The sequence below is a fragment of the Cervus elaphus genome, chromosome 24 (genome assembly GCF_910594005.1).
Source record: "Cervus elaphus chromosome 24, mCerEla1.1, whole genome shotgun sequence".
In the NCBI taxonomy this organism is placed as follows: domain Eukaryota; kingdom Metazoa; phylum Chordata; class Mammalia; order Artiodactyla; family Cervidae; genus Cervus; species Cervus elaphus.
The window spans coordinates 18,688,583-18,715,701 of NC_057838.1; the positions used below are offsets into that span (position 1 = coordinate 18,688,583).

General features: G+C 42.7%; 1 long non-coding RNA gene across 1 annotated transcript; it reads left to right on the forward strand.

Annotated features, from left to right (window-relative positions):
• Positions 1-26,797, forward strand: LOC122682984. The gene is made up of 3 exons (XR_006337586.1): positions 1-75; positions 23,653-23,779; positions 26,737-26,797. It is a non-coding gene; the product is annotated as an uncharacterized LOC122682984 (long non-coding RNA).
• Positions 26,798-27,119: the final 322 nt, after the last annotated feature.

A 27,119-nucleotide genomic window follows, 5' to 3' on the forward strand; every position in this document is an offset into this window, starting at 1 on the left:
GCATTCATTCACTGAGCAGAATATACCGAGAAGCCTGTGGTGTGCCCAGCACAGGCACTGCTCTGGACCCTAAAGGTATAGTGGTGAGCAACAAGAAGACCCTGGCCTCGGGGAGCTAACATTCTAGTGAAGACAGACAAGAGACAGACTAGCGATGCTTTGATGAACCTATTTGCAAAGCAAAAATAGAGATACACACAGAGGACAAACATATGGACACCAAGTGAGGAAAGAGGGGGTGGGATGAACTGGGAGACTGGGGCTGACATATATACACTGTTGATACCATGTGCAAAATAGCTAACTAATGAGAGCCTCCTGTACAATGCAGGGGACTCTCCTCAATGCTCCGTGGTGACCTAAGTGGGGAGGCAATCCAAGGAAGGGTGATACATGTATACCTAGAGCCCATTCACTTGGCTGGACAGCAGAAACGAACACATTATAAAGCAGCTATACTCCAAATGAAAAAGAAAGAAAGAAAAGAAACAGATTAGCAAAGTAGGTGTATAATGCAATGTCAGGTAGTAGGAAATGATAAGAAATTTAATGCCAGGTTCGAGGACAGAGGGGAATAGAGCCGTTTTGGGGAAGATGGTTGGGACAGGCCTCCATGAGGGCCTGATGTGTGAGCAGCTCTTTCTAGGTTCCATGAAGCCCTTCAGTTAAAAATCAGTGTTTTGTGTTGTTTGATTTCATTTGTATAAGTCACTGCTTATGACAGGATACCAGCTTACAGCACCACTCAAGATACTGGGGTTTTTTTCTTTTGTTGTTGTTGTTTACATCTTTATATTCCAAGTCTATCTTTTTGGTATGGAATGCTGGATTTTTTTTTTAAACATTCTCATCTCTTCAGGCAGTATACATTTTTTTTTTTCTTAAGGAACATGAATGAGGAGGGATTGCCCCTCCATGTGCCCATAGCTATCTACGATGAATCAGATTTTTGCTAAATATAATTTTTTAAATGGCTTTTTCCTGACCTTAGCCCAGTTTCTAAGCATCTTCTCCGTGTAGGCTATTGGCAGTGTGACCATAAAGCAAGACGGCTCGTGCAAAAATCTAACAAGAGTTTCACTGTGGAAAATTAAGATGGTTGAATTTGTATGTCTTTGTTTCCCTAAGCATTTGACGTAGCAAAAACCATTCACCATTGCTCTTTACAAAAACAGCGTGGTTAAATATTAACACTTTTCATCTAACAGAGGTTCCTGCTAGTCCTTATCAACCAAGTCCAATTTGATGAAAGCATTTTTTCTTTTCTTTTAGAATGTACTTGCAGGCAGAGTATTATATTGAAGGCTGTATTATCCTCTAGAAAATAATTCCTGAACATTTTTTCCTACCATGGAACACTGAGCAGTGAGGCGATGTGACATACTTTATGATCAGATGGGTTGTGCTGAGAATATTCTTTGCTCTGGATGGACCGAAAAAAAAAAAAAAAGAGTCAAAAAAAAAAAACACCCCAAGTCAGTTTCACTTGATCCCTACAATATCATTTCTCTTCCTCACACCACCTTCCCAAGAAATAAATGATTGCTCATTTGGCAGGTCAAAATAATAGCCACGTTCAGACTAGAGCTTGTGAAGTATCAGGATAGAGTGCACTCAGTGACATAGTAAACAGTGGTTAAAATGTCAATTTAGTCCATAAGTCTTTTCTGACTCTTTTGCAACCCCATGGACTGTAGCTCCTCTTCCATGGGATTTCACAGGCAAGAATCCTGGAGTGGGTTTTCATCTCCTTCTCCAGGGGATCTTCCTGACCCAGGGATCAAACCCAAGTATCCTGTATTGGCAGGCAGATACTTTACCAATGAGCCACCTGGGAAGCCCAAAATGCCCATCAGTCTTTCATAAAACCTTGAAAGAGACAATAGAACAATGTATATTCCTCTCCCTTGCCTAGCCTATTCTATATGAAAAATATGCAGTTCACAATTTGGGAGAGAGGGGAGGAAAGAAAGCTATATACATTTTTATAAAGCTCCCTGGATTTTGTGGTGATTCTCTTGTTCAGTCATTTTCTCCTCCTCCTTCTTTATTGTTCCTCTGTTCTGTGGCTGTATTTCTATGACTTTAATATATATATATATATTTATTTATTTTTGGCTGCACTGGGTCTTCACTGCTGCATGCAGGCGTTCTCGAGTTGTGGCGACCTGGGGCTACTCTTAGCTGTGGTGGGCAGGCTCTAGGACATATGGGCTCAGCAGCTGTGGTGCACAGGCTTAGCTGCCCCATGGCATGTGTGGGATCTTCCCTGACCAGGGATGGAACCCACGTCCCCTGCACTGGCAGATGTATTCTTAGCCACTGGACCACAAGGGAAGCCGTTTCCTAATTTTCTTAATACCTCTTCCTTTCCTTTCACCCCTTCTCTCACAGCTGATCATAATGCAGATTTCAAGTGTGTTTTGAAATAGTTATTGTATCTCCGAAATTACGTTTATGTTTGCCATGCTTCACTGTAAAGTCAGATTCTGGAGGAGGAGAACGGAACTAACATTTATTCAACACTGTAGCACCAGACATTATGCAAGGTGCTCTGAGGACATAAATTCACTTAATCACTTAAGCAGTTGGTGGTAGATGATTATTATTCAGAAATGTTCACTCCCTCCTTCCCTCCCCACGTTCCTGGGAAGCATAGAGTTTCTGCTCCAAGGATGTTGAATTTGCCTGTGGGACTTGCTTTCGCTTCTATGAGGCAGGCTGTACTTCCCCTCCCCTTGGGTTTGGCATCAGTCACATGACCAGCTTCGACCAATAGGGTGTTAGTAGATGGGATCCAAGCAGAGACTTGAAACAGGGCAACACATTCTCAGGCAGCCTTCTGGTCTCTGGAGGGAAATGAGACTCTCAGAGAACAAAACCACTCCAAACTGGCAGCGCTATTTGCGACAGCCGTGACATGGAGACAACCTAAATGTCCATCAACAGATGAATAGATACAAAAGTGTGTATCGTGTGTGTGTGTATGTATGTGTGTGTGTGTGTGTGTGTGTATGTGTGTGTGTGTGTATGGGTCTCCCGCGTTGCGGGCAGATGCTTTAACCTCTGAGCCACCAGGGAAGCCCTATATATATATGTGTGTGTGTGTGTGTGTATATATATTAAAATAGCCAAAATTTTCTTTTAGGTTTTTCCATAAAATTTGCAAAAATCTGAATGAATGCTTTGGCCAACCCAACTATCCACCTGTCTGTCTATCTATCTATATATACAGTGGAATATTACTCGGCCAGTAAGAGGGATGAAATATAATGCTATTTGCAGCAAAGTGTGTGCATCTAGAGATGATCATACCAACTGAAGTAAGTCAGAAAAAGAAAGAGGAATACCATATGAGGAATCTAAAAATTGATACAAACGAACTAATTTACAAAACAGAAACAGACTCATGGATTTAGAAAACAAACTAATGTTACCAAAGGGAAAAGAGAGGGGGGGATAAATTAGGAGTTTGGGATTAATAGACACACAGAATTATATGTAAAATAGATAAGCAGCAAGTACCTAGTGTGTAGCATATAAGATATTCAGTATCTTATAATAACCTATAATAGAAAAGAATCTGAAAAGAATATATTTGTATGAATCATTTTGCTGGACACCTGAAATTCACACAGCTTTATAAATCAACTATACTTCAAAAAAGAATAATTAAAAAAAAACTCTCCAACCTACATTAGCCAAGTCCCAACTGACCTCACATGACATAAACAAAGATTTGCACGCCACTGAGATTTTGTGACTTTTGTTACACAGCAATAGCTAACCAATGCACAATCCTATGAAGTAAATAGTAATATCCCTCTTAACAAAACTGGAAACAGAGTGAGAAACAAGCCTGAAGTCACCAGCTAGAATGCTGAAGAGCTGGGATTCACAGAAAAATCTGTCTGATCTAAACTCCAGCGGTCTTTTACTCATAGCATGTCTCTTATTTAAACTTTATACTCCTCTTTCCATAAAATGAATAAAACTGATTTTATTTTTACTTAATATGTCTCTTGGTTGATTTTTACTAAGATACATAGTCCTCTCTGTTTCCCAGGTAGCTTAGTGGTAAAGAATCTGCCTGTCAATGCAGGAGATATGGGTTCCCTCCCTGGATCGGGAAGATCTTCTGAAGAGGGAAGTGGCAACCCACTCCAGCATTCTTCCCTGGAAAATCCCATGGACAGAAGAGCCTGCTGGGGCCCCTGGGGTCACAAAAGAGTCAGACACAACTGAGCGACTAAGCAGTAACAGGTAGTCTTCCCTAGAAAGGGTTTTCTTTCCCCAGCCCAGAAATTTGACTTCCAAGGATCACTTTTCTCCTTTCTTGTATGAGTTCTCAATGTGGCCTGCTGAGAACAGTAGAAAAACCTAATAACTGATTATTCCAAAAATGTAATTTTTATATATATGTAATTTCTTTCTTAAGCTCAGAATTAATCAAATATGAAGAGCGAGACCTGGCTGCCAGCATGTGATGGGAAATCACTTTCTCCTGTTCTCTAGCCTGGAGGTCGAGTGTGTGATAAAAGGGGAGTATTGCAAGCACTAGGTCCTATAACACGATTCTCAACACTCGGCAGGAATGGGTCGCCTTACTGCTGAGTCACTTGTCATTATTTTTCAGAATTAATAGGACTGAAGAGAAGAAGAATGAGGAGACAGGATGGATACAGTGCCCAGTAGTTTAAGAGGTCAGAAGACTCCCCTGGCTCTTTGAGATTGATCAGTTTAAATTCAATATTGGTAAAGGAACTCGACAGAAGAGTCAGTCAAATTGAAATGATGTTGTAGTCAACTCAATTGCCAACCAAAAGGGTTCCCATTTCACTAGCTTAACTTTGTGTGGTGAATCTTTAAATACCACCAAAAACGGCTGTCAAGTTGATGGGGAATACTGTTTTTTTGTAAATCCATCTTTGGTATAAAATTCCAAGTTTCTCAGTCTAGGCACTGTTGACATTTTGACTCAGATAAGGCTTCCCAGGTGGCTCAGTGGTAAAGAATCTGCCTGCCAATGCAGGACACATGAGTAAAATCCCTGGGTTGGGAAGATCCCCTAGAGAAGGAAATGGCAACCCACTCCAGTATTCTTGCCTGGGAAATCTCATGGACAGAGTAGCCTGGTGGGCTACAGTCCATGGCGTTGCAAAGACTCAGACATGAATTATGGGCTAAAAAAACAAGCCTTTGATATGGTGACTGCCCTAGGCATGGCAGATGTTTAGTGGTCCACTGTGGTCTGGACCCCCAAGCTGTCAAAGTCTCCAAATATTGCCAAAGGTCCCTGGGGGGTCTAAAAATAACCCGTGGTTGATAATGACTGGGACACATAAATACCGCCTCTAATTGCATTTGTGTGTGTGCTTGGGTTTTTGGTTTCTTTTTTCCCTTTTCCTTGCCAGGTCTTAGTCACAGCACGTAAGATGTTTTAGTTACAGCAGTCAGACTCTTAGTTGTGACATGGGGCATCCAGTTCCTGGATCAAGGACGGAACCGGGGCCCTCTGCATTTGGAGCGCAGAGTGTGAGCCCCTGTACCACCAGGGAAGTCCCCCTAATCACATTTGCTTGATGTAACAAACTGTTATGTGACCTGCTCTCCTTCAGCCTTCCCAGACCCTGAGCTGTAGCCGCTGGTCTTGTACACAGTGGTGTGGCATAGGCTGTCAGTTCTGAAAGCCACGCAGTCTTGCCCTGTTCCTTCAGGGAATCGGCAGCAGGTGGGGCAGGGGGGACAAGTGTGGTTCTGCAGATGGTGCCTGCCGTTCCTGTCGCCTCTGCCCTCGCCCCCCTGCCCACCCCACCCCGGGTGTCTGCCACCCGGTAAGCTATTTGAGGACACCCCAGTGGTTCTGCTGCCAGTGCCCTTCGGGATGTCCCTGTCGCCTCCAGGAGCATTTAAAGATGCCAGTCCTGGAGATGGCAGACTGATACCCCTTCCCTCGAGTCCTGCAGTGGGCACCCATGATAGGGCCTCTGCGCTCCAGCCTGCTTCACCTGGGCTTCAGACGAATGTCAAGTGACTTGAGTCTCCCTCTCACCTCTGAGGACCTGGCAGGAAAAGAACCCTCTGGGGCACGTGGTTCTCAAACCATTAGGCCAGGACTTCTCAAACGGGCTGTGCATGAAGAACCATGTGGGAGAATGTGTTAAAAGGTAGACTCTGATTCAGGAGGTCAGGGATGGGGTCCCCAGGTGAGGCAGGCCCTGTCCTCGGCTTTAAACCCGACATTGTAGTAGGTGTCAGAGTCACCTGGGGTGCAGGTTCCTAGGCCCTTCCATCAGAGATTCTGATGCAGAGGGTCTAAGCGGAACCCAGACCTCTATGTTTTCTGGGATTTTTTTTTTAACATTCTTTTTCCTTTTCATATTCTTTTCCATTATGGTTTATCATAGGACATTGAATATAGTTCCCTGTGCTATACAATAGGCCCTTGTTGCTTATGCATCCTAGGATAACGGCTTACATCTATTAACCCCAACCTGCCTCTCCATCCCTCCCCAACCCCTCCCTCTTGGCAGCCACAAGTTTGTTCCCTACAGGGGTTTGTTTTTCAATGACTTTCACCAGGTAGCTCAGAGTTCACGCATAGAGAACCACCTCATCGCTGCTACCCTTATCTTTGTAAGACTAAGAAACACATTCCCAGAGACTGGGTCTACTAGTCTGGCTCCACATGAATATTTTCTTCCTGGTCGTAAGCTCTCTCCCTACAGGCAAACCGCCCAGTGCAAATACCTCTCTGATAGCACTCGCAGGTCATCAGATACACTCAGACGAGCCCAAGCACCCAGCAGCTAACCCAGGCTCCCAGCATATGGAAAGGGAAAACAGTTGAGATCTCTTTCCAGGCTGGTTAAATAACAAGGCACAATTGTGAGCCCATATAGGAAGTATGTGCATGATTCAGCTGCCTAGAAATGCAGAGTTGGAAGACCACAGGTCTTGTGGACCTTGGGCCTTGGCCCTCCTTGTCCCTTGAGCAGTTGCCACAGACACAGAAGGTTAGAGAGATTCACTTGTTTTAGAGATTCATGTTTTAGATTCCACACATAAGTGATATCATACAGTATTTGTCTTTCTCATTCTGCCTTACTTCACTTCAGTATGATCATTTTTAGGTCCATCCATGTTGCTGCAAATGGCATCATTTCCTTCTTTTTAATGGCTGAGTAATGTTCCATTGTATGTAGGTACCACATCTTCTTTATCCATTCATCTGTCAGTGGACATTAGGTTGCTTCCATGTCTTGACTATTGTGAGTAATGTAATGCTGTAATGAACATAGGGGTGCATATATCTTTTTGAATTAGAATTTTCTTCGGATAGACACTCAGGAATGGGATTGCTGGATGACATAGTGGGCTCTATTTTTAGTTTTGTAAGGAACCTCCATACCGTTCTCCATAATAGCTGCACCAACTTACATGCCCACCAACAGCATAGGAGGGTTCCCTTTTCTCCACATCCTCCCCAGCATTTGTCATTTACAGAGGTTTTAATGATGGCCATTCTGACCAGGGCAGTACCGTTGTAGTTTTGACTTGCATTTCTCTAATAATTAGCAATGTGGAGCATCTATTCATACGCCTATTGGCCATTTGTATTTCTTTGGGGGAAAAAATGACTAGTATAAATACAGCATTTAAATACCACAGTTTAGGAGACTTCACATTTTTCTGAGTGTTTCTCCTTGATGGCATATTTGCAAATGAATGTTCACTGCTTTTTCCTCCAGTATTTCTCTAAGCTCAACCCCATCCCCACTCCATTACCCACCAACCCCATAATGGCATCCATCAAGCATTTCAATAAGGACAGTACACAAAGCAACATCCAGACAAATCTGGCAGGATCAAGCTAAATCTACCCAGGAAGAAAATGTCATTTTCTATTTTCATAATAGACTTTTGAAGAAATCTATCATATTACTCTCCTTCTTTATGAAAACCTATATTGTAAAGGATAAACCACTGAGCCAAAACAGATCAATAAATATGCCATGTGGTTCGTCTTAATTCCAGTTTTCTCCGGTTCTCACTTCAAAATCGATTTCAGTCTCATTGCACACTATTTTTACAAGAAGAATGATCAACTTTTTACATTTTAGATTATCATCCAATCTCCTAATCTCTGAAGAAATATGGATACAGTGTCCACGTAACCCAGATCTTCCAGGGTCACCCTGATTTCAAATGCTTTTCAGTTGTCATCTTTCGGTCCTGGACTGTGGTTCACCCTGTGTCTGACAATGCATTCATATTTTTCCCTTTTAACATAAGGAAATACTGGCTCCTTCAATCTGAAAATTTACTATCTCATACTTTCGCTGGAATAGATTTTTTTAATAGGCTACCAGAAATGAACTGCCCTTTTCTTATTTATTTATTTATTGGCTGCCCTGGGTCTTAGTTATGGCACATGAACTTCTCTCTACTTGTGGCGTGTGTGCAACTAAGCCCACATGCCACAAGTACTGCATGGGCTTAGTAGTTGCAGTATGTGCGTGGGGCTTAGTTGCCCCATGACATGTGGGATCTTAGTTCCCTAACCCATGTCCCCTGCATTGGAAGGCGGATTCTCAACTACTGAACTACCAGGGAAGTCCCATTGGAAAAGATTTGATTCAATTAACCTGAATCCTTCCCAAATCTTCCCTCACTCCCAGTTCTGCTTTTCCTTCTAATCCCTAAGGGTCTACATCCATTTCTATTAAGTCACATTTCTATTACCTACCTAAGGATCATTAATTATGTTAATATTATTGCAATGATAATATTATCAGAATATAATGATATATTACTGTATATGATCATATTATCATATATTATTGCAATAGTTGCTTGCTTTGCTATTTCACATGTAGGTGTTAGTTGTTCAGTAATGTCCAACTCTGCAACCGCATGGACTGTAGCCCTCCAGACTCCTCTGTCCATGGGATTCTCCAGGCAAGAATACTAGAGTGGGTTGCCATGCCCTCCTCCATGGGATCATCCCAACCCAGGGATCAAATCTGGGTCTCCTGCATTGCAGGAAGATACCAGGGAAGCCCACTATTGCACATACATGTACAGTTATATGCATCTATCTTTTTTATATGGCTTCCCTAGGTGGCTCAGTGGTAAAGAATCCACCTGCCAGTGCAGCAGACTCAAATTCAATCCCTGGGTTGGGGAGATGCATTGGAGAAGGAAATGGCAACCCACTCCAGTATTCTTGCCTGGGAAATCCAACGGACAGAGGAGCCCGGTGGGCTACAGTCCATGGGGTCGCAAAAGAGTTACACATGACAGCAACTAAAACAGCAACAATCTTTTTATATATTTATTACTCATTTACTTATCTGTTTGCTTACATACTTATTTGGCTGTGCTGGGTCTTAGTTGTGGCTTGTGGGATATTTTAGTTGTGGCATGTGAACTCTTAGTTGCAGCATATGGGATCTAGTTCCCTGACCGGAGATGGAACCCAGGACCCCTGCACTGGGAGCACTTCATCTTAGTCACTGGACCACCAGGGAAGTCCCATATGCATCTATCTTGCCCAGATCATTATTTTTTTGAAAACAGGGACCCATGGCATTTACTTTTATATCTACATGCATGACACAATGTATGTTCAATTACCATATATTTTAAGTTAAAAAAAATAAGTAAGTAAATACAGTTTTGCTCATAATTAAGTACAGAAGTGGGATTTCTGGGCACTACAGAGAAAATTGGGTCTATTTAAGATGGATCACCCAGGCAACATGAGTGGCTTGGTGTGGATGGGAGGTAGAAAGGGGATTGTGCTAATGGGGGAGGTGAAAGGGAGCCGACGACAAATGTGACCTCCTTCCAATTTTGTCTAAAGTCATCTTGTCCACAGCAATCACTGAGAGAGAGCTCAGTTTAATAGCGAGAAGGGAGGTCAAGGGCCGAGGGCACACTTAGTGGAACTAGAAATTAAATAAGTTCTGCAGTTGGAGAATGAAGAGTAAATGCCCTGCTGCTACACTCCAAGAACGTCCTCAAGAAAAAGATGTCCCATTAATTTGGAGAGCCAGGAATATGGTTCAAAAGAGAGATTGTTTCCCCGCTCTATAAAAAGCTAACTGCCAGACGCTCTTGTCGGCCGATCCTGTGAGATGTGATCGTGGAATATGGCTTTTTTCAATGCAAGTGTTTTCCCTTTCACCAGGGAACTGAGGCCTTTAAATGAAATACTCAACAAATAAAATCAGGCAAAATTTCAAGGGTACTCAAAAAGACTTAATTTTATTTTTATCCTCTAGAAGAGGTGATCCAGAGGAAGAGGAAAGTCTCTTGAACGATGAGAAAGAGAGAGAGAGTTTGGATCTGGGCCTTAAACTCCAGTCACTTCCTATAGCACCCACATCCATCAACCCAATTTATTTTCTACCAAAACAGGCAAAACTCACCCTCCCAAAGTTAGATTTTTCCAGAGTTGGAGAGAGGTCTACAGTTTGCATATTTCTTGACTCATTTGAGAAATCCGGATGCTTCCTCCCCCAGGTTCCGATTTTTGATCTGTGGATTTTATTTTTGCCTTGGTTGACAAAAGATAGTATATCCCTTCTTGGCTTTCTGCAACCCTCAACTTAGTCACCAGAAAGCAGATGGCTAGAAACATGTGATCAAACTTTTTTAATGATTTTATTTTTGCAAAGTCAATATATCAATACATGAAAGCAGGCAGTCTGATAGCCTAAAATAATAAGCATGACAAAAATTTCTGATGTTTGAAATGAAAACTTTGCTCTTGTGTATTCTCTCAGCTGCTGCTTGCAGGCTATAAAAGTTCTCCTTCCTTTGTTCACAATGTTCATTAACCAGGGGCATAAATGTTTCAGATTCTGCTCCCATGTAAACAAATGGCACTCCTGGCAGTTTGATGTGCCCAGAATTATAGATTGGGCCTTTGTGACTCAACATGTAGCCACTGCTACGTTCTCGTCTCCTTTCAAGGAACTATGAACAGCTATTCCTGGTTATCCAAGTTCTTCTTGATGCTGTTATCCACTCAGCTTAATTAAGTCCTGTGTTGATATAAATAAGGTTCTGGTTTAACTGAGCTCAGCAAAAGAAAAAGTGTGTTTGCTAAAGTTCTTTGGTTGCAAACAAGAGAAATAAAATTAGACGAGCTCCAGTTCACAGAGGAGGGAGCTTTGAGACCGTGCAGAGTCTCAAAGGCCTGGAGACTGCAAGACACACAGCCTCAGGAGAGACGGACTTGGCAATGACAAAACTAGGAGGCCACATTCAGTAAAGATATCTTCTATATTCTCTCCCCAAAGCAGATTCATCTGCTTCCTGGAACCTGAAGGTTCAGCCAGGAAACAGACTCATCTTTCAGCCCCAGATGCCCAGAAGACTGACAAGTGTAGAGCTGGTATGTGGCGCTGGTTCAGATAGCACAGCCAGAGAGGAACTTACACAGAAAAAGTATGGTGGATGGAGAACCAACTCTTAAGATGAGAGTTGTTCCTGGGAAAATGGGGAGTTGTTGTCTCATCGGCTGATCAAATATCCCCAAAAGAGTCCACCAAAGAACAGCATCTTCCCTGACGGCTCAGTCAGCAAAGAATCTGTCTGCAATGCAGGAGACCCAGGTTTAATCCCTGGGTTGGGAAGATCCCCTGGAGAAGGAAATGGGAACTCACTCCAGCATTCTTGCCTGGGAAATCCCACGGACAGAGGAGCCTGGCAGGCTACATACAGTCCATGGGGTTGCGAGAGTCGGACAAGACTGAGTGACTAAACCACCATATATTTATACCAAAATATTTAAACACTCTGTGATTCCATAGAAGGTGTGTGATAGCAAGTTTGGCAGTTGGGGTGGATAATGAGGAATTCTTTAGGCCATTGTTTCATATTCTGTAAGAGAATGACCACCATTTCCAGCTTGTCACAGGGAAAGTAACAGGGATTTTGGACAACTTTCTAGTTCCTCTTAAACCTTATTTTCTTTTTTATCATTATTTCAAAACTTTAAAAAAATGTTTATTTATTATTTATTTATTTGGCTGCACCGAGTCTTAATTGTGATATGTGGGCTCTTAACTGAGACATGAGGGATCTTGTTCCTGATCAGGGATTGAACCCAGGCTCCCTGCATTGGGAGCATGGAGTCTGGACCCAGTGGAGCACCAAGGAAGTCCCGAACCTTGTTTTCATAATGTAAATACGTTTGCTTTTTAGTTAGAAATGTTGTGATTTCCCACTGTGCCAAACAAATCCTTGTCTTTCTAGAAGCACCAAAATCCACTTAAAGGCTAACAAATATGACTTATGAAAGTGTACTGTTGGATTCTTATCAATATTCCCTTCAAATTCCTAAGAACTGATGCATGATGAGTGGATCTTAGTTTGTAAATGTAGTCAAGGTCATATTTTTAAGATATTTCCCCCCAGTCATTCTCTTTTCCCTAAGTCCCTTCCTCTTTAGGCAGTCAGGCTGTTTTGAACTCCCTGCCTCTGGGCAGAGACACACCCTGGTGGACAGCTGAAACATGGCCTTTTCCTGGATTGGGTTTCCAAAGTCCTTGGCCCTGTTACGTGGCAGGAGAGGACAGAGAGACCACCCTCAGAGGAGACAGAGTAATTCCATGGTTGAGAACAGAACTGAGTTGAGGGGAGGTGGCTGAGTAGACTAGAGTTTCTTCAGAGTTGGGAAAGACTGCTTGATAGGCTGAAAGGAAGAAATTCGGGGACTAATTAAATATTTGGAAAATGGCAAGTCTTCAAGATTGTGGCTTCATATGCTTTTGCCAGGGCCCCCAATGGGCAGCGAAGTTAACACAGATTTGAAAGACCAAGGGGGACTACCTGGTCTCTGTCGACCATGTGAATGGAGCCGCCCAGAGCCGTAGCAGCACAGTCTATCTACAGAGACCTGGGGAGAGTCTTGGGCATCTAGGCAGGCAGGACTTGGGTTCTTCTGTCCTCACGAAGCCCACTGTGGCACAGAAGCAGCTGAATGATTCTCATGTGAAGCAAGCCAAAGACGTGACCTCCTGGTAGTCATTGCCAGGGACTGACATCTGAGACAGATGAACATTTCAGTGGGAGTCTGGACAGAAAGACGCCTCAAAAACCAGATGCTCTCCAAATGCTGTTTTGATAGCATTTACATCACACCCCCACCCCAGGATCTAAATTTGATTGTGAAAGAGATAGAGACAGATAAATCTGAATTCAAGGAGGTCAAGTTTCAGCCTCTTGAATGGAGGTTCCAAACAGAATTAAGTCACATTAGAGAAACTGTAATTTATTTCAACATTTGGATTTCTGAACTGAGATATACATCCACTAAATAAATATACAGAAAAACAAGAAAACATAAGAAACAATTTCATTAGACCTCCTAGAATGTCATTCAATGCCATTCAGGATAATGGTAGATTTTCTTATTTTCCAGCCAATTATCCACCTTCTCTTCCTCACCTCTGTGCAGCTCCTCTGGTTTTGATGATGGGCATGGATAAAGGAATGTTGACAGACATGATACAAGTAGAGGCAGAGACATTTAAAAATATTAGTGCAGAGTTTGGCTTGATCTCTTGGGCTTTTGACTTTGATCATGAAAAGAACATGTGCCAGATAGAACTTATCCCAGGATGGGGAGATGCTCAGAGCAGACCAGGATCCAAGTATAAAGCAGTCATCCCTGCTAACCCCCAGTTCATGAATGAGAAATAAATGTTTGCTGTGGTAAGCCACTGAGATCTTTGGAATGTTTGTTATGCAGCTTATTATGGTAATAGCTGGCTAATACACATAAAAATCTCTAGCCCTAGTGTTACCAACCAGGTTTTTTGGCTTTCTTAGAAATTGCTCTCTCACTCCCCAAGGTGGGGCAATTTTGTTCCTCACATAGGGTGAGGGTAGGTCTGTGCCCAGGGGTTGGGCTGGAGGGGTAGCTTAGGTGGTCTGCCCACCCCTCTGGTGGTGGTGTGTGCAGGGGGCATGCACAGTCCTCTGCTTTTGCTCCCCAAAATCCTGTTTTTGTCCTAGGCTCCTCCAAAGTGGAGGTTGAGGTTTTTGTTTTCTTTGTATCTTTTGCATCCAGAATTTCCTGCACTGAATTTGCCCCAAGGGCACATGCACACAGTTATTTTTCGTCCCATACAGTTTCTCTGTATTTTGCTGCTGGAGGAGAGGTGTGTCCAGGTACAAGCACTGCAGCAAAGGGTCCTGGTCCCAGGCCTGTCTCACTAGGAGTTCAGCAGCTGCGCTGATGACATAACCGAATCTTAGGGCCTTTGTGCTCAGAAATAGGTGTCCAGTGATTCCTTCTCTAACTCTCTGCCATTATGGCTACTAAGGTAGGTGTCAATGAATGACTCTACCCAGTTTCTCCCCCTTCTTTGGGGAAATTCACCCTCTTTCTCTTGAAGATCTGTTTTTTCTCTTGTGGAAACCATGAAGACTGTCAACCACAATACACAGCACCTCTAGCCACACTGATTCGTCCAGTGATGCTTATGTGACCTAAGCAGACCAATCAGAGCCTCTCCCTAAAATGTTTTAGTGATAGAGCTACCATGTCCCCTCTCCCTACAATGATGATGCCCATTGAAAAATAGAGAAAATAAAACACACAAGACACAATGGAAACAAGCTTACAAGACAAAAAGAAAAATTTCTGGTTGGGATCAATTCTTGCTTCTCATCCTACCTAACCACATGCCCAATCTTCATGGCTGTGTCAGCCAATAAATTTCTCCTTTTTGCCTAAGCAAGTTCAGGATGGGTTTCTGTCCCCTGAGACCAAGAATTTGATCAATAATTTTCTGCTTTTGCTTCGACTGCTGCAGCCATTGTCAACTGACTCCCTTCTCTTCCTGTGACAGCATCCGCACTTAGAGGCATCTCTTTATTACACCCCTGCTTCCATGCTACCCTCCTCTTGCTGTATGTCTCTGGGTGTCCCATCCTTCAACATCCTCAGACTAGCCAGTCATGAACCAGGATAGATCCAGGCCACCTGGAAGACTGCTAACATTTGGCCATCTTTGAACCTGGACCCCATCAATAGTCCGATCCGATGTGGCCTAGATGGCGGGGTGCATGATACAAAGTATGATGTCTCATGAGTAAAGGCCTCTGCAGAGAAGGACTGTGGGCTCTGAGGGAACCAGCACAAAACCAGCCAGTGCCTTGCATGGTCTGTCGTCTCGCTGCTTTCATTGGTCCACGGCATTGCTTTCTGTCTATTGCACAGACAAGGGAGTGTTCACTGAAAATGAGGACAGAAACAGGTTTCTCATTAGAGGATATTATAGAATGGGTATATTTGGAGGAAATTAATTGGTTGCAAGTTTCAACAAGACAACTAAGAAGAAAAACTAGTTTTTAGTTTCCAACTCCTCCATTTTTTCAAAGATCTTCCTGGTAACAAATTCGCCATCTGAGAGTTCTCACTTTCAGTATTTTCTTCTGAATAAAAAATAAAAGGTCAGAGATCAGATCATTCATTCATTTATTCAATTAACAAGCTAATTAATTAGCTAATTTAGTATTTTTCTTGAAGTATAGTTGATTTACAATGTTGCGTTAGTTGTAAGTGTATAGCAAAGTGATTCAGATAGATATATATAGATAGATAGATCTAAATATATATATTTAGATTCTTCATCCTTATAGGTTACTACAAAATACTGAGTATAGTTCCATGTGCTATACAGTTAATTTAGTATTGAAGCCCAATTCACCTTGTTTTTTTAAACTGTTTTCAGTTAATTCCACCAAATTTGTCAGTACTTATTTAGCTAATCATATCTTTTCTCCTCCAATGTTTTGTGTTGAAAATGCCAAACACAGAAAAGTCACAAGGATAATCAAACACACACCTATTGCTCTCTCTTTAGGCTGACCAGTTAACTTTGTTCCAATATTCCAATTCTTCTTCTTCTTTTTTTTTTTGACTGCACCACGTGGCATGTGGGATTTTAGTTCCCTGACCAGGGATAGAACCCATGCACCCAGCAGTGGAAGCTCAGAGTCCTAACCACTGGACCACCAGGGAATTCCCTCCAATATTCCAACTCTTGATTAGAATATTGCTTAGACAATATCAGTGAAAGTGAAAAATATCAGACTGAATCATAAAAATGAAAAAGACAAAGCAAAATCCCCAGAGGAGCTCAGAATCTAGTCAGCATTTCCAAATAGCAAAAGCAGTTCTAGTTACAGACTGCAGGAGGAATCTTTGATTCAATGGGTCTGTAGTGGATGGAGCCCAAGGAACTGAATTGATAATAAACTCAGCAGGTGACTCTGCTATAAAACCAGGCTTGGGCCCACTGGGGTAGTAGAAGAGAGAATGAACAAAGAGAGAGGTGTGATGTGATTGGCTGAATTCAAGATGCAAGGATGTTCTGTGAAAACAGAGGATGTAGCAGGACTGGAGGGTTCAAGCGGGGCTAATTGGTGGCTAATTGAAATTTCCCAAACGGAGCTGAGTATGAGGGTGGGACGACTGTCCTCAGGCCCAGCTTTAGAAGCCTCTCTCATCCACTCCAGTAACCTCCCGCTGCAGTCAGTGTCATAAAGGCTGTGCACTGGTACTTCCTTTCCCACAGCAATTAGAAATTTCTAGACCATGGAGCAAGAGGCTTTCTCATTTGCAGAAAGGGGTGAATGTGTTTTCCAATTCATTTCATGAGTTGTGGTACGAATCAAAGCAAAGAAAGCTTATGAGCATCCTTTGTTGTCTGGCAAGAGATGTAGACACAGAGAATAATTATTACCGCCCTCAGTCGGTCTACCCACTTCACATGTGCACCATCCACAGAGGCTGGGTGCTACTCCCCACAGCAGCTTTGTTTCAGAACGTGTGGAAAAGCACAGAATACATGCTGAATTTTTCTTACCCTCACTTGGGCGCTTTGTTGTTGTCTTGTCTTATCCGGGCTGCTTCAGGTCTCAGCTGTGGCCCGTGGGCTCCTCCTTGCAGCACGGACTCTGTAGCTTCAGCACACAGATTGCCCCGCAGCATGTGGCATCTTAGAAGGTTCCCCAGCCAGGGACTGAACGTGAGTTCCCTGCACTGGCAGGCAGATTCTTAACCACTGGACCACCAGGGAAGTCCTTAACCTTACTGTGGACAGTGCCAGCAGCTAACAGTCATGCCATAAACTTTCATTGACTAATTCACAGATAGGCTTTTCCCCATTTCATCAATCTCCCCTGGAGATGAAGTGGACTTTGTTTGACATATTTCTGGTCTTAGACCATTTCCCCTCCTGAATATAGGATCTCATAGTAACAAGGAGATATTGATTCTTGCTCAAGGAAGATATAACAACGCCCTGAGTGACACAACCCGAGGTGGGCTGTCTGAAATTCCCTTATTCATATGTAGAGGGCTAGAGCTCCTTGTAAAACCATCGATTTGCCGATGGGATTATCTCATGGCCTCATTTCCTGGTTCCTCACGTCCATCCGTGTGAATTGAATCATCAGATTCAGTCGGGTTATTTTCTCGATCTGGGCAAGCTCTTCCTGGTGACAGCTGCTGCGGCTGTGTCCTGCCCCACAGTGTCTCAGAGGAAACCTGTCATCAGGCAGCCCGCGTGGGCTCTCTAACTGGTTAGCCTGACTTTCTTTGCTTCTTGTTAAGTATCCTCGGAAGGGTGACACACGTTGGGAGCCTGCTGTGTGTAATTAAGAGATAATTGTAGTTGTCTCAGCATTTTGTGCCGCTACCCCATTAGCTTATTTGCAAGTGATGCCTAACTAAATATGCTTAGGATGATGATTTCGAAAATACAACAAGAATACATTTTGGGGGAAGGAGAAGGATGGGTTGGGAGTTTGGGGTTGGTAGACACAAACTATGACATTTAGTGTGGACAGACAACAAAGACCTACTGTACAGCACAGGGAACTATATTCAGTATCCTAGGATAAACCATAATGGAAAAGAATATGAAAAAGAATATACCAAAAAATACATTTTGACAGATGAAATGTGTGATCATTGGAAAGAGCACTTTACCATGTTTTGCAAAGATGGGCTACATTCTAGCTTGATGTTTTTAAATGAAGCTTGAAGTTTTTAAATGAAGCTAACCTGCTTGGATTTCCAAGAGCCCTTATCACATATTTTGTCCTATTGTGTACAGCCTGGAAGGTTGTCTTTCTACCATAACTTTCCTCCTGAGGAGATGTGTAACATAATCTTTGAACAACTGGATCTGATTAAACGCATCACAGGACAGTGAATAATGGTTCCCAATGAATTTTGGAGCAAGCCTATTCAATTTCATTAATATTAGCTAGAGGAAGAAATTGTCTGATATTATCCTGGGTGTGACTTTCACTCTTCTACTATATGATGAATGCTAGTGAGTAACTCATGGGTGAAAAAAAAAATTTCTAAAATAATATGCAGAAAACTATTCATCTCACCGAAGAGTGGGCAGATGATAAGTCAAAGAATAAAGGCCATAATTTGGAAATTGCTAAGAGCTAAATCACGCACATACTTTTTGTTTCATCATGGTTTTCTCCACTGAATTCTCCACCATTTATGTTTGGTTGGGCTCCTTCCAATAAAGTTTAGAAAGGTCTGAAGCCAGTTCTAAAGGCTAAGTCTGGGAACTTCCCTGGTGGTCCAGTGGCTAAGACTCTGCGTTCCCAATACCTGGGGTCGATCCCTGGCCAGGGAACTAGATCCCTCATGCTGCAACTAAAGATCCTGCATGCCACAACTAAGACCTGGCAAAGCCAAATTTAAAAAAGGAATAAATATTTTTTAAAATGCTAAGACTGAGCTGTACTTGCAAAGATAGACCTTCAGTGTACATTTGGTGAAACAGTCTTGTTGTCTATGGAAATACACAGAGATGTTACAATCAATCCACTTAGGCCCTCGACATGAGTGGAGGAATGTGAAAAACTGCCAAGTCACCTGAGAAGAAATTCAGTTTGCTTTGAACACAATTGCATAACCTTACCACCCCCTAACAGTGCTCATCTGAGGAAGACGCTGTTTTTTTTAGCTTTTAGAGATGACTCAAAGAGGATTGATGGCACTTTCCTTTCACAAAATGCAGAACTTGATTTGCTCTTTTGCAATAATTATATCCCTTCACTAGGGTAATGGTTACCATAAATAGCATAATCTTAGAATTGTCATTATTATCAAATATTTATCGAGTCTTCCTTCCCTGCATGCGTAGATAGCAGAGATTTATAGAGCTGAAACAGATTTATAGTTTTGAAACAGCCAGTGTTCTCAATAGTTCATAACAGATAATTCAGAAGAATGGAAAAGACACAATTCTCTTGAAGCTAGGAATGGCCTGATCTCTTCTTCTATGGGTCTCATCTCTCGTTGTCCTTCTGGAGCATCCTGTCCTAAATGTATGCTCCCAAAAGTCAGTGCCTGAGACAAGATTTGGGGTACAAGCCATTTATTCGGGAGGCAATCACAGAAGCACAGAAAGAGGTGGAAAGTGAGACAATAGAAGGAGGAAAACCAATAAAGGGTCTGCTCACAAGGAGGTTACTGCTGTTGGCAACTGAGTTTCCGTCCTTCTGGGGAACCACTAGTGCCTGCAGAGAACACATCTCAGGACTGGCCCTTCTCCCAAAGGGATAAAGAGATGTAGACATTCACCCTCCAGCTCCTGGCCCTATGTGGGTGAAGGTTGCTGCTGGGGCACCTCCTCACCAGGCCACACACATCCCACTGGCAGAGAGATGCAGGCAAGGGGCAACTTTGTGTGAGTAGAGGAATTTTCCACGGGAGCACCACCTCTGGGGGAGGGGGAAGGGACAGGGGGAACAGGAAAGTGAGTGGGCTGTTTATAGCACCTGCCACATCTCCTTTTCTCATTTGGGTAACAGTTAGTTCTGGACCAAAGCCATCATCAGCATACCAAGGATTCAAAACTTTCTAACATTATCTGAAGGCACCCTATACTTCTCTTGTACTTAAAACTATGCTGTATCTACTTGAGTCCTGAATAACCTTTCCTGATATTGAATAGCCTAAAAATTAGTACTCATAGCTGGATTATTTTTTTTTACCACAGGTGTGGTACATTGGCATTTTTCTTGCTGGAATTTTTTTCTGATAGGGCAATGGCTACCTAAGAAATTTTCACCTTAGAGACTTCCCTGGTGGTCCAGTGGTTAAGAATCTGCCTTTCAATGCATGGGACCCAGGTTCCATCCCTGGTTGGAGAACTAAGATCCCACATTCTAATGGGCAACTACGGAACCTGTGCACCCTGAAGCATGTATGCCAAAAGTAGAGGGAGAAGCCACAATGAAGAGCCCCCTCACCCCAGTGAAGAGCCTGTGTGCTGCAACCAAGACCCAATGCAACCAAACAAATAAATAAACATTTTTTTAAAAAAGAGAAAAAAAGAAATTTCTATCTTATGTAAAAAGACAATTATCTCAAAAGAATCAAAGTGAAATCTGTACTAACCAAAATAGTAGGCACTTCACTGTCACCAGGCAAGTACATATTATATTTCTGAGGTTATAGCCATGCCAAAAAGGTTCAGTTAAATTCTATTTTAAAGGACTGACTTCAATGAAATTCTATCTTTAGAGGTTGTCTTCATGTCAGGGAATAGCCAGATTGAAGGTTCCCCCTGATTTCTTAAAAGGTTGTGTGGGTGACCGAAAGATACAGTGCATTTTAAGTGGGCAGAGGCAAGTCAGCGCAGGGGCATGACCAACCAACATGCATATCATCACATCCTTCTGAAAATGAGCTGAAGCAAAAGCGCATTAAGCAAATAAGCAGAAGCAAACATAGATGGTGGCCTTTTACAGACACTTAAGAGGAAAGACTGAGTCAGAGCAGGTGGAAGAGACAGAAGCAAGATCAGACAAATCAAGACAATGCTGTTTTAACACACAGGCTTCCAGCAAGAAACCCAGGGCACACTGAAGCAGAAATGCGGCGAGAGTTTAAGAAATACATTATTTACATAAGTGTGGGCAGGTGAAGGGAAACCACCATTGGGCGGTGTAACATTCAGGGCCAGCGACGGCAGGGAGGAGGTTCAGAATCCAGAGGCGGGGAGTTAAGGGAGGGTACCAGAGATCAGACGGGAGAAGGCCACGTGGCAGGAGCTATGTAGGTGTCAGCACTGCTGACGCCACAGAAAGGAGGCCAGGGAAGCAGACACCCCAACCTCCCTGCCTGCACTCACCGGGGGACAACCCCAGCTACAGAGGGCAGGAACCACGGGGATGTCAACCATCCAGGTCGGCCACCAGGAGCAAACCCGCGGAGAGCGGGTTCAGAGGACGGGAGGAGGTATCCAGTGCCACCAGCCTACAAAGGGACCTGGCTTAGTTCCTATGCCGGGTAAACAAGAGAGGTCACCCCTGGGTTGTCTGCAACAGTCCTGACCCTGACTTGGGGGAAGGCAAGTACAAGGTCACCGTCTCAGTAGGCAGTCAAGTGTCCCCTAATATCGGGCGTGAGAGAAGGGTGGCCGAGTCTAAAACGTCAGGATGCCATTTATAATCCTAAAGAGGATGTGTAGCTCCCGAGTTCCATTAATTCATGACAGATTCAGAGAGGAGTCCCCATAATTATCAATCAGCCGCATCCCCCGACACACCTAGACTTTCGCAGCATTTGACCTTGTGCTTCAGAAGCTTCAGGGGTCTCCGTGGTGCTCCCACACATAATTGCATTAGCCTGGTAGCCCCTGCTCACCACGCCCTCGGGGAAAGGAATGAAGTTCTGAATGCGCCTCAAGTTGAATGCATTTTTTTAATGCTTGTAAGTGAAGGACACCCCGTGTGCTCCTATTTCCGGAACTTGGCCTCGTGGCTATGTCAGCGTCAGTGGTGAGAAGACAGGCAACGGCGGACTCTCGGGAGCTCTCCTCGTCCGCTATTTCCCCCCCATCCCCAATTATTTTTATTAGTTGGAGGCTAATGACTTTACAATATTGTAGTGGTTTTTGCCATACATTGACATGAATCAGCCATGGATTTACATGTGTTCCCCATCCTGAACCCCCCTCCCACCTCCCTCCCCATCCCATCCCTCTGGGTCATCCATCACTCATTATGAGAGAAATGCAAATCAAAACCTCAATGAGGTACCATTACACGCCAGTCAGAATGGCTGCTATCCAAAAGTCGTCCGCTGTGTTTTGTAGCAACTTTTCTCTGAGCCGCTTCAGAAAATCCTATGCGCATGCGCTTTGGGAGGCAGCAGTGATGCTAAACCTCAGAGAGCCGGGGAAAACTTGGACTGTGACGGCAATTTCCCTTGCTTGAGAGGAACTCTCGGTTAGATAAGAAACTGAGCACTCCTTTCTCCTCAGCCATATGGTGCTGTGGTATAATTTAAATTTAAAAATCCAGATTTCATAGCCTGAGAATTGCAGTTGGTAGACACTCCTAATCACTTTACTGATATAAGTAGGGACAGAGACGCATAATAATTTAAGTGAAAACCGTGCTTTCAGAATCTGATAGAAAAAAACCTCCAAACCTAATGTTTTGGATTGTCTGCTTCAAAGGAAAGACCCAGAAAAAGAGATGCCAAGGGAACAGGCTAGGCAAATTGATTCTATTAGCAAAGTTACTTTAAAAAAAAAAAAAAAGCTGGATTGCTGACCAACTGTTTGGAATCCTTTAAAACAAGATCTATTATGGCAGGGTTCTCAGATCAACAGAAAGCAATCCATTAAGTTCTAATTCTCACAGATGCTGTTAATGTTAATAAAAGCCAGAATTGAGGAAGAGGATGTGGGTATGCAGCCAAGATATTGGACAGAGGAGTTTTTACTAAATAGGGAAAGAATTCCAAGGAACATTTGCTAAAAATAAGTAAAAATACCTAGAATAGGTTGAGCTGAAATTTACAGCTTATGAGTCTTAGTAGGGATTTACAAGCCAACATATTTTAAAATTTTTAATCCAATCCCAAAAAAGGCAAGTTCTAAGAAACAGCAGCAGCTCCCTCTCCTTTAGGCTGAAAGGAAACAGAGCATGGAGATGCATAATTTGACCCTTAGGAAATATAAGGGAAAATTCAGTTGCCTTCTGAGTAACTGTAAGGGGAATGGAAAGCTTGAGAGAACAAAGAAATAAAGGTGATCTTATATGCTGTTTGGGGGGAATCCTCCTTTCTGTACCAGTCGAGATTTTTTTCAGTTAAAACAGAGAATGAGAAAGAAGGAAGAAAAACAGAAATGAAGGAATGAAGAAGGGAGGGAATGAGGAAAGAAGGGAGAGTTATTAACTTAAGTAGCAGGGGTATTTTGGCTTCAGGTACAGCTTGATGCAGGGGTTCAAAGCTATCACTGGGACAAGATTGATTTAGTTTCATCTTTCAACTCTGCCTGCTCCTTGAGAGTAGACTCTATTTATAGTCAAGCTCTCCGCTAGTAGAGGGAGCAGCAGAGAAAGCTCATTGTCCAACCCACAGCTGTTTCCCCTTTGCTTCCTTTATCATAAAACCTCTCACCTGTGGCTGGGAACAGCCTCCTGAGGTAAAGACCACCTTTCCATGCCTCTGTTGCAGTTAAGCATGGTAGTGTGGCCAATGGCATACAAGCGGAAGAAGCCTCATGAGCAATTTTCAGAAAGTTGTCCTTGAAGGATCCCTCTTCACCATCTTCCTTTTCCCTACAGCCTGGAAACTCAAGCATCTGTCTGGAACCATCTGTGTTATCAGGAACGACAGAGCAAGAGAGAAACCATGCTCTGCTGGCCATGGAGTCACCACACAGCCTCCCTGCTTACTGCAGACTTCATTCATGTAAGAAAAAATACACCTGTACCTTATTTAAATTATTGTAAATGTGAGGTTTCTGTCTCTGAGCAAAACCTAATATTAATTAACATGCATGGCAGAATGCTTACCACAGTTCCAGGCTTATTTCCTGTGGGGTAAAGCTCTGCAGGATACTATGCCTGCCTCTTCCTCAAAAGCTCTAAGAAGATGCAACTGAGCATCTCCATGGCTCTGATCAGGATGAGCCAATTCCTGAGCTGATCGCTGTGACCCAGGGCTCTGAAAGGTTTCGCAGCCACACCCACCACTAGAGTTGGGGTGCAGTTCTCTCCATCTGTACCACTCTGGCTAAGATTCAATGAGGTTTCCAGAGGGCAAGCAATAAATGTTCAGGATGCTTCCCAAGCCAGAATCTTCCCCTTAATTTTCTGATTTCTATCAAAGATGTGATCATTCCTCTAGGCTCACAACCTTTTATAGCTAATCTGTTACCTCTTCTTTTTTTTAATTAAAATATAGTTGATCTACAGCATTGTGTTAGTTTTAGGTATACAGCAAAGTGGTTCACTTATACTTACATATTTATCATTTTATTCAGATTCTTTCCCCTTATAGGTTATTACGGAACATTGAGTACAGTTCCCTGTGCTATACAGTGGGTCCTTATTAACTATCTATTTTATATATAGCAGTGTGTACATGTTAATCCCAAACTCCTAATTTATCCCTCCCCATTATTTTTTTAAGTTTCATTATTTATTTTTATCTTATTGGATTATAGTTGATTTACAACATCAAGTTGGCTTCAGGTATATGGCTAAGTGAATCAGTTATACATACACACGTAGCCATTGCTTTCTTAGATTCTTTTCCCATATAGGTTATTGTGAAGTCGCTCAGTCGTGTCCGACTCTTTGCGACCCCAAGGACAGTAGCCTGCACCAGGCTCCTCCATCCATGGGATTTTCTAGGCAAGAGTACTGGAGTGGGTTGCCATTTCCTTCTCCAGGGAATCTTCCTGACCCAGGGATCGAACCCAGGTCTCCCACATTGTAGGCAGACACTTTACCGTCTGAGCCACCAGGGAAGTCCATATAGGTTAGTACAGAATATTAAACAGAGTTTCCTGTGCTATACAGTAGGTCCTTTTTAGTTATCTATTTTATATATATGTAGCACTGTGTATGTGTCAATCCCAATCTTCCAGTTTATCCTCACTGCAATTGGTAACCATACATTTGTTTTCTACATCTGTGACTCATTTCTGTTTTGTAATTAAGTTCATAAGTTCATTTGTACCATTTTTTGGATTTCACATAAAAGCAATATCAAATGATACTTGTCTTTCTCTGCCCATTATTTCTTGAGGTGGTCTCTTATGCTTGCTGTGTCTCTTCTCCAACATCTCTCAGGAAATGAAAGCAAAGGGGCAGGCAGGGACAAGAGACACGTGATGATTTAGTAGGCCAAAGTGTGCAGGGAGGGTAAATGATATGTATGTGTCCTCAGTTATCTGAGAAAAATATTTTCATAATTGTTAAAAACACAATGGTCTCGCATATAGTGTTGTCTTTATCATCTTGTCATCTTGGCTGATTCATGTCAATGTATGGCAAAAACCACCACAATATTGTAAAGTAATTAGCCTCCAATCAAAATAAATAAATACATTTTAATAAAACGTAAAAAAAATCCCCACAATGGTCAAAAGTACACACATCAATAAAAAAGCGGCTCAGTATTCTAAAGTGCCAAGGTTCTGAAGGACAAGAGGACTGTGTAATTGCCAGGTAAGAGGGATGACCAGGGAGGACCAAGTCCATGTGAATAATCGATCCCCACCCCTGGTGGTAACTGGAACCACCCCGCCCCCTGCCTTGACTATTTCTGACCCACAGAATCTGGCAATGGCGATGGATGTCATCGTCCCTGTGATGGTGTCATGTTAGATAAGGCTCCATGTTGCTGCAGACCCGCTCGAGAGAGTTCTTCCAGCCACCTTTGGGGAAGCAAGTGGCCATTTGGGAGACCCACGCACAGGCTGAGCGTCGCCTTCAGCCAGCAACCAGCAGGAAGCCAGGGCCCCCGTCCTACAGTCTCAGGGAAGTGAATTCTGCCAGCACCTGAGTGAGCTCGGAAGCAGATTCTTCCCATTCTAGCCTTCAGATGTCAGCCCAGCTGACACCTGGATCACAGCTTGGTGAGACCCTTCACAGAGAACCCAGCGAATCTGTGCCTGGAACCATAACCCCCAAAAACTATGAAATAATTAATGTATTGTTTTTAGCTGCTGAGTTTATGGCAATTTGTTCTGCCACATTAGATAGCTATCTTAATCAGCTCAAGCTGCAGTAACAATATACCATAACTGGGCAACTTATTAACAACAGAAATTTATTTCTCACAGTTGTCAGGGCTGGAAGTCCCAGATCACAGTGCCATCATGGTCAGATTCTAGTGAGGACCCTCAGGTGACAGACGGCTCTCACCACGTTCTCTCATGTAGAAGGAAAGCTTACTCCCTTATCTCTTCTTACATAATCCTACCTCGGGCTCTACCCACCATGATCTAAGCACATCCCAAAGGCCCCATCTCCAAATTCCATCATAATGGGGTTAGGGTTTCAATATATGGATTTGGAGTGAGGAGACACATTCAGTACACAACAATGATTAACACAACAACTAAATGCAACATAGGATTCTAAAACAGAAAAAGAACAGTAATAGAAAAACTGGTGAAATTCAAAGTCTCTAGTAATAATGAAGGACCAATGTTTTTTTTTTTAACTTTTATTCGACTGTAGTTTAAATAGTCTATATTTATTTCTATATTTAGTCTATATTTATTTAGTCTATATGTATTTCTATATATTTATATTCGACTATAGTTTAAAATGTTAATTTCTGCTGCACATCAAAGTGAATCAGTTGTATGTATACATATATCTGTTCTTTCAAAAAATTCTTTTCCCATATAGGTCACTACAGAATACTGAGAGGAGTTCCCTGTGCTATACAGCCGGTATATGTATATATAAGAGAATACTGCTGCTTCTGCTAAGGCGCTTCAGTCATGTGTGACCCCACAGACGGCAGCCCACCAGGCTCCTCTGTCCCTGGGATTCTCCAGGTAAGAAGTCTGGAGTGTGTTGCCATTTCCTTCTCCATAAGAGAATACTACTCAGCCATTTAAAAAAGAACAAAATAATATCATTTGCAGCAACATGGATGTACCTAGAGATTGTCATACTTAGTGAAGTAAGTCAGAGGAAAACAAATATCATATGATATCACTTATATGTGGAATCTTTAAAAATGGTACAAATGAGCTTATTTCTCAGTTTTAATCATTGCACTATAA